Genomic DNA, 7,155 nt, shown 5'->3' on the forward strand with positions numbered 1-7,155 from the left:
GAAACCTAGATGGGAATGGTGGCACATGCCTATAATCTTAGCACCCAGGAGGCTGAGCCAGAGGATCACCATGGAGTTTAAGGCCAGCCTGGGTTACATGGTGAATTCTAGGCCAGCTTGAACAAAATAACGATACCCTGTCTCAAAGAAAAAAAAAAAAAGGAAACAAAAAGAGAAAGAAACCAAAGTACTAATAGCAAGCAGATAGATAGCTGAAAGTCAGGTGACAGATCTTTCTCAAAGAGGAAGATGCAGGGCGGGAAGTGAAAGAAGATGAAATAGGGAGGAAGATGTGTTATATACACGCACTGACTCCACAGAAGAAAGGCAAACATTGTATACCACAACATGCGCTAATAAAAGAGGAAGTGAACCCAGTTATTAAATGAAAACACAAACTTCCTTCAAGCACCGAGCCTTGTCATTATATCTAATAGGAACATCCGTGTTAAACTGTTTTTTTTAGCTTTAATTGGCAAGATACCAGGAGCTGATTAAATGAGGAAGAATTCAAAGCGTTAGTCCTAGGACTTGAATACCTACTGAATGTCTTACACTGTGCTAAGACATTTTTACATATATTATTTATAATCAAAGTTACAATTCTGTAATTAGACACAGTTTGCCTAAATTTCAGATATAACCAAAGCTCAGAAATAAAGTGGCTTGCGCTAGGCCAGTGGTGTAAATGTATGGTAAGCATGTTATTTTTCTTTTCAGACAGAAGATGTTAATGTGTGAGCTGCTTTTTTTTCTGAACTAAAACCTCAGCATTCAGGTTAAATTGCAGTATTGGCACTTTGTGATAGATCAGTGGGTTTGGAGTTGCAGTTTGGGCACTCAATCACTAAAAGTGTCACTATACAGGCTTTAATCAGCAGCCTTAGCATTTTTAGGAGTTTTCCGAAAATGTGAAAAAAAAGATAACTTTAATCCTGTTAGATCAGGATTTGTACTTTAGCAAGATCTCCAGATGATTCATACGCAATTTTAATTTTGAAAATCCTATACTATCTTATCACCTTGTGACTAACACAAATCTGATGAGATGTGTCTGTCTGCAAAGACTACCTTTCCTTCCATGCCACAGCTGCCACTATTATATGTGATGATGGTGTTGCATTCCTGCCTTCCAGACCGCTCCTACAAGCTTTTTGGAGGGATGCTGGAAGTGCGTGTGAGTCTCTGCTGGCTCCCAGGAGCAATGGGACCATGGCGTTAGACAGCTGAGTTGACTTGGTGTCCCTGCTGGCACCTCCCTTCCTATGTCCCAAGGTCTCCATCAGGATTTGCTTTGGGAAAACACAGTGTAGCTTCCACATCCCATTTCCTACTGCCCAGCATGAATCCAATGAGATCTCCAAAAGCCTGAGAGGAACATGGTACCTTGACATTTTTAAGGTTTGCTAGGGTGAGTTTGAGATTTTTTATTTTTGTTCTTGTCTTTTGTTTTTTCTCTATTTTGCTTTCCTTCTCATCATGATGCAGTGGGAACTGAATCACTGCACATACAAATAATTGTAATTGCTTAGGGAGTGTAAATAAAGAGCTATAATCAATCAAACTAAATGGCAAAAAACCAATCTCACAAGGAGAAACCTCCTTATTTGCATAAAACTTTTCATTTCCCTAATGACCTCAACTTTTTATACCATATGAGCTGTAACTGTCATTGTATTTGATTATTTGTGAAAATTTCAGGACTTACACCACCAATCCCAGCTCTAGACAACAAACCAATCACAAATGCTAGATTCAGCCACCTCCATGACTGTATGAGGCGGGGGGGGGGGGCATTAAACAACAACATTCCCAAAATTATTATACAGATTTAATGTAATTCCAATCAAAATACCATTAGAATACTTTATGGATCTAGAGAAAACATTCCTAAAATTCAAGTAGAACCATATAATCCTAAAACAGCAAAGGTAATCCTGGGCAACAAAGGCAGGAAGCATTATAATCTCAGACTTCAAATTATAATATAAAATTGATATAATAAAAATTAGTGTGGTATTGGCAAAGAAACAGACCTGAGGATCAATGGAACAGAACAGAGAATACAAACACAACCACAAACACACTCAGCCACCTTATCTTTGACAAAGATGCCAAACATGTTCACTGGAAGAAAGACAGTCTCTTTAGTTAGAGGTGTTGGAAAAACTGGTTTTCCACATGCCAGTTTCTACACCATGCCTATCAGCATGCACTAAACTAAAGTCAAAATGGGGGAAAGATCTAAATACTAAGGCAGAAACACTAAACCTACTGGAAGACAATGTAGATAGAAATCTTGAGGACATAAGGATAGCCAAAGAGTTCAGGAACAAAAATCAAACACATAGGAAGTACTTCAAAGAATCAACAATGGGAATCTCATCTTATTAGAAACTTTTTGCACATCAAAAGAAATCACCAACAGAATGAAAAGAAAACCTAGGATTAGGAAAAGATTTTTGTCAACTGTCCCTCAAAAAAAGGACAAATATCAAGAACATAAATAGAACTTAAAAATCAGACCCCTTAAATTTAAAGACCCAATCCAAAAGTGGGCACTTGAGATGGATTCACACTTTTCAGACAAAGAAATGCATAAGGCAAATAAATATATGAAAAAGTTCAACATCACTAGTCATTTGAAAGATGCAAATTAAAACAATGCTGAGATTCCATCTCACTCAAGAAAGAATGGCTATTATCAAGAAATCAACCAATAACAAATGCTGGCAGGGCTTCATTGCTGGTGGCAGTATAGGCTAGTACAACCACTATGTTGATCACAAAAAACTAGGATTAGAGGTCCCTTCAGTCCAGCTATTCTCTTCTGGGTATTTTTAGAAGAACTGAAAACATACCAAAGTGATATATGTGCACCCATGTTTATGGGGGCACAATTTGTAATAGCCAGACCTTGGAAACAACCCAAATACGCATCAACATAGAAATGGATAGAAAAAATACAACTACAAACCATACTCATCAGTGAAATAAATCAGACTTGCATATGTAAACACTGTATTGTCTCATTATTGTAAGAAACTGAAAGAGTAAATTAGATCCAAAAATTACACTACATATAGTAAAAGGGAAAGAAATTGCCCAAAGGGGAATTATATTGTTTGATCAATCTTGCATGCCTGTATCTGGTAGCCTGGACAATTAGTTTGAGGATAACAATATGCAATATAGCAACCATTTGTTAAATTCCTATCGTCTTGTTTTGAAATCCTGTATCACCATTGTGTCTTTTTGTTGTGGAGGCGGTGGTGGTGGTCACTTTGCTTTTCTTGTTTTTTAATTGCTTGTTTGCTTCTTGATTTTTATGTTTTCGTCTTTTTAAAAGAGAAAAGGGAGTCATTTAGGAATCATCTCACAATAATCATGGAGACAACATGTCTTAGGATCCACGTGAAGGACTCCAATCACTGCCATCCAAGCCTAAGAAAAGGCCACTTTAAACCCCTTCCCCTGCTGTGCTTTTATACCTGCTGCAGATGTATCATCATGAGTTGATAAGGCCCAGTAAGCACAGCTACACCCTAAAATTCCAATCGTGGTATTGACAAACAATATGCAGGCCCTTGTACATCCCCAAACCCAGTCCGAGGCAAATGGCCACATGACCCTACAAAGACGTTAGAGCTGCTGATCTAGTCAAAGGCTAGAGCTGTTCCTCTTGGGTTTATTCTGAAAGAAACCTGTCCTGTTGAGCCTGTACCCCTGCTCTTTTCCTTTTTGTACTAATACTGAGCCTGAGAACCAGTAAAACTAATTATATAGTTTTAATCAAGTCAAGGGAGTGCATGACCACGGTAGAGCCAGCATTCTGTTTAAATTTGAAGACAAACCAATGAGACAAGGTTAAAGGTAGACAAAAAAAAAAAAAAAACCTCCCTGTGAGGAGTATAAACCTTTTTATTCTATTTACGCCTTCCACTCATTTGATGAGGTTCAACTACTATGGGGGACAACTTGTTTTACTCAGGTCACCAATTTAAATGTCAGTCTCATCAAAAAACACCTCCATAAAACTATCAGAATAATATTTGACAAAATATTTGGGTCCATTGCAGCCAAGCTAAGTTGACACACCACGGAATCATGCCACTGGAGAAAACCTGTGGAGAGAGATGGGTCTATGCGTGAGAACACTTGTAGGTGACTGTCCTGTTTTGGTAGCAACAAAAGGGAGTCAATTGTTCAAAACAAATAGTACTAAAGTGTCATATGAGGCCACTCCTCTGAGTGTGGAAAAAGATGGGACAATTCTAATACTGAATCAAAGAATTACATTTGAATTAGATTTGTGTTCATAGCAATGTCATTGTGGGAGTCAGGACTATAAGCCTAGAGAGTCTAATAGCATCGCCTTATCGGCTGAAAGATCATGGTAAAACTCAAGAGGTGCACACAGTGCTTGCACCATACACAGGTGTCAGGACTGTGTGCCTTTGATTGCCACCACCTTCATGTCTCTCTTCCTGTATTCTTCATTTCAGCAGGTAGCATCTTCCAGTTAACTGCAAGGGATGCAAGCAAGTGTGGAGTTTATCAGGGTTTCCTGGGGCTGCTGGCTTTAAGGGAGTATGAGTTCTTCTCCACGTGCTCAGTTTTTCCTCTTTTGCCAGCTAAATTCTCAAGTGGAAGCCTCAAGGATCCAGGGCATTTAGGACAAGGCTTGCCAACAAAACTTTTTGTGATGACAGAAATGTTCTGCGTCTGCCCTGCCACACGGAGCTTAAAATATGATGACTTGGAGTGAGCAGCTGAAGTTCCAATTTTTTAAGATCCAATTAATTTAGATGGCTACTATATTGAGCAGATCTGCTGAAGAGAATGGAAGAGCCTCTTCCTAGGGAAAAAAAAAAACCCGCCTGGGTCCCTGAATGACACATGGAGGAAAGCACTCACATTTGTGTACCAGCACATTCATGATGTCGGGCCCTTAAAATGGGGGGGTCATTACAACATTGAGCTGACCTTGGCAAGTTGCCCTTACTAGGTTGAGGTGTTTATATTTATCAAGGGAGCAAACAGTGTGACTATCATTTTATAACAATTCCTCATGATCCTCAAGTCCCAGGAGGTGACACAGCAGGTGAGATGGTGCCTACACCTGTGGTGAACAGTCTTACAGGAGAGAATCCAGCTATGGACAGTAAGTCACCTTACTCTTTGCTGGGAGAGAAATCCTTCCATCTCCAGGCTATTAGTGGGGAGTAATGGCCAAGCCAAAGGCAAATAGAGACTTGAATTCTTGCAAACCCCGAGCAAGTGAGCAAATGTAGGGGAACTCAGAGCCACAGCTGCAGCTCTCCACAGCAGTGCTGCCAAACCTGTGAAAGCAATGAAACCTCTGCGCCCTTCGGAAATCTCCTGCCTAACATGGGTCTCTGACTTAAAATCATGTACAGTTTTTCCAGTTGGAACCATGGAGCACGTCGAAGAGGAGAACAAGAAGGTTTCTTCTGCGCCAGACACCCTTAAGGAAAAGCCCCACATTTCGCAGAGCTGCATGTAAAGTGCCTGAGAAAAAAGTTTGCCCAAAAGATGCTTCAAAAGGCAAAGAGGAAGCTAATCGATTAAAAAGCCAGGTACTATCATAAAGATTATAGACAGATATACAGAACTGAGATTCAAATGGCTGGGACTCAAAGAAAATCTGGCAACATCTATGTACCTGCAGAACCCACATTGGCACTTGTCATCTGGATCAGGGATATCAATGTTGTGAGCTCAAAGGTCCTCAAGGTGTTACAGCTTCTTAACCTTCACCGAAGTTTCTATGATACCTTTGTTAATCCCAACAAGGCTTCAGTTAACATGCTGAGACTTGTGGAACCATATATTGCATGGTGACAGCTAAATCTGAAGTCAGTAAATAAACTAATACACAAGTATGGCTATAGCAACATTATTAAGAAGCAAATTGTCTTGACAGAGAACTCATTGATGGCTAGCCCTCTTGGTAAATATGGCATCATGTGCATGGAGATGATTCATGAGATCTATACTGTTAGAAAGGGCTTCGAAGAGGCTAGTAACTCCCTATGGCCTTCAAATTATCATGTCCATGAGGCAGAATGAAGAAACAGACCACTCATTTAGTGGAAGATGGAGAAAAAGGGAAGACAGATCAACAAGCTCATTAGAAGGAAAAACTAAAGTATCTACCGTGGTGTTTTAGTGATTTGATCAGTTAATAAAAAGTGTCTGCTTCCAAAACAAGTCATTGTACATATTTGCTATGAAATATTCCACCAAAAGTTCCTGTGTATTTTTTTAACCAATACTCAACAAAATGAAAGGATCTGAAGTTGCTCATCTGTGTTGTGCTACGTAGGGCAGTGACCATAGAAATTTTCTGGGGATGTAGCTCAATGGTAGAGCATTTACTTAGCATGAGCCATGTTCTGGGTTAAATCTGCAGCTCTGAAAAGAGAAAGTTTAATTGCAGTCTTTGAACCTTCCTAATTCTGTCATCTCAGCAACATAATGTTGCATTTTGCATTACTGTCTCATTCAACTTTAAATTCATTTTAAGGTCAAAATTTAAGAAATATGATTTATTAAAACTCTGAGACTCCTGAAATCTAAACAGAACTCATCACACACACAAAGAGCAAAACAAAAATCTTCACACTACATTCTTATAATTTATGTACACTTCACTGGTCTTTAATTTTTATAAGAATATTGGTAATAATTTTACTGGTTGATGACAATCTAGACACTGACAGTCTTTTGATATAATTTTATTTTCGTGTATTACAAAGTTTAACTGTCTGGTAGCCTTCCCACATTTGAACTTCAAAATTCAAAATAGACTTCCAATAAAATGGGAAATAATTTTAATGATACTTATGTAGCAACAAAGAGGAAAACGTGTCAAACACGCCCCAAGCCACCCTGCTCTCTCTCTTCCTGTTCCCGCCTCCAGTTCCAGAGAGTTGAACAGTAAAACTGTAAAGGGAAGCAACATGTCTTACAGAATCTTAGCATTTTCTGCACATTTTAATTCAGAACACAGCAGAGAAAGATTTTAATAGGTAAGGCAAAAATTTTAAACTTAGAAATGTCTTTTTATCATATATTCTGCAAAGCAGCTTGTGAGTTATATAACTACCTTCTTGAAAATAAGTTTTGCTC

At 38.8% G+C, this 7,155-nt stretch overlaps 1 pseudogene; it reads left to right on the plus strand.

Moving 5' to 3' along the window:
* Window positions 1-5,437: 5,437 nt before the first annotated feature.
* Window positions 5,438-6,171, plus strand: LOC100731724 (large ribosomal subunit protein uL30-like; annotated as a pseudogene).
* Window positions 6,172-7,155: the final 984 nt, after the last annotated feature.

Source organism: Cavia porcellus, unplaced genomic scaffold, assembly GCF_034190915.1.
Source record: "Cavia porcellus strain 051 isolate PalLab524CR breed Dunkin Hartley unplaced genomic scaffold, mCavPor4.1 scaffold_8, whole genome shotgun sequence".
Lineage (NCBI taxonomy): Eukaryota > Metazoa > Chordata > Mammalia > Rodentia > Caviidae > Cavia > Cavia porcellus.